Below are 480 nucleotides of genomic sequence, written 5' to 3' on the forward strand. Positions count from 1 at the left end.
AAAGAAAGAAAGAAAGAAAGAAAGAAAGAAAGAAAGAAAGAAAGAAAAAGAAAGAAAGGAAGGAAGGAGGAAAGAAAGGAGGAAAGGGAAAGGAAGGTGTCAATCACTCAATGAAACTGGCTTAAGGGCTTCCCTGGTGGCACAGTGGTTAAGAATCCGCCTGCCAATGCAGGGGACGTGTGTTCGAGCCCTGGTCCAGGAAGATCCCAAATGCCACGGAGCAACTAAGCCCGTGCGCCACAACAACTGAGCCTCTGCTCTACAGCCTGCGAGCCACAACTTCTGAAGCCCGCACGCCTACAGCCCATGCCCTGCAATGAGAAGCCGGAGCAACACAAGCAAGAGTAGCCCTCGCTCGCCACAACTAGAGAAAGCCTGTGCACAGCAACGAAGACCCAACGCAGCCAAAAAAAAAAGTCGGGGTGTTTACATGACCTTTGCTTCTAAAAGAAAAAAAAAAATGATACTGGCTTAAGCAGG

Source organism: Aethalodelphis obliquidens, unplaced genomic scaffold (genome assembly GCF_003676395.1).
Source record: "Aethalodelphis obliquidens isolate GAN/ISIS:26980383/991018 unplaced genomic scaffold, ASM367639v1 scaffold4, whole genome shotgun sequence".
Taxonomy (NCBI): domain Eukaryota; kingdom Metazoa; phylum Chordata; class Mammalia; order Artiodactyla; family Delphinidae; genus Aethalodelphis; species Aethalodelphis obliquidens.